Source organism: Cyprinodon variegatus, unplaced genomic scaffold, assembly GCF_000732505.1.
Source record: "Cyprinodon variegatus isolate N-32 unplaced genomic scaffold, C_variegatus-1.0 Scaffold1615, whole genome shotgun sequence".
NCBI classification, from domain to species: domain Eukaryota; kingdom Metazoa; phylum Chordata; class Actinopteri; order Cyprinodontiformes; family Cyprinodontidae; genus Cyprinodon; species Cyprinodon variegatus.
The window spans coordinates 40,673-41,503 of NW_015152068.1; positions in this window are offsets into that span (position 1 = coordinate 40,673).

The following is an 831-nucleotide window of genomic DNA, read 5'->3' on the forward strand; positions in this document are numbered from 1 at the left end:
GATAATAGTATATATCCATGTACGGTACCATAATTTTCATGTGTGTTCTAAATATTCTGTGCTTAACAAATGTCAATGAGCAAAATTTTTTCCACACATCTAAGACAACTGCTGATCATTCCATGATTTGGTTTAGCTGATATTGTCCTTTCTCTTTATTGAACTGTAGAAAAATGCCAATATTCTAATTTAAGCTTTTTTTGAGATTGTACGTATGCTTACATTAAGGAGTTTTTATTCCCAGTAATGCTAAAAATGTCCTATAAAATACTTGTGTTTGCATTCATGCTGAGCCTCAAATTTATTTTCATAGTGGTGAGAAGTAAAGAGGTGTCCTCTGCCTGAGGCAAATGTAGAGCAGAACCTTAAGGCTTAAGTCTACCAAACATTGTGACGATATGTTTAACCTCATTAGACTAGAAGCAACAAACATCTAGTTTATTGTATTTCAGCTCTGACTGTTGACATCAGTCTCCTGGTTTGATACTGATTCAGGCCTATTATGAAAATAAATGACCAATCAGCTGGTCCATTGTCTTCCTGGTTTCTGGCATAAAGGTTTTATTTTTTAACTTTGCTCCCAGCTTTAATTTTTAAGATTTGGAGCTGGGCCCAGTTATGATTTTTTTTAAATCTGTTTTAACCCTGGCTAGTGAAATTAAACAATGTGCTGAAAGCCTGAGTTCTTTTAAGTAAAAGTTAAATAACCCATGTGTTTAGAACTGCCTTTGAATTTTAAACTGTTAACTTAGGTATCATTAGTTTAAGTTTGTGGTCCAACTGTTTTATTTAATCATGATTTTATATCTACTTGCTTTTATTTTCCTTCTA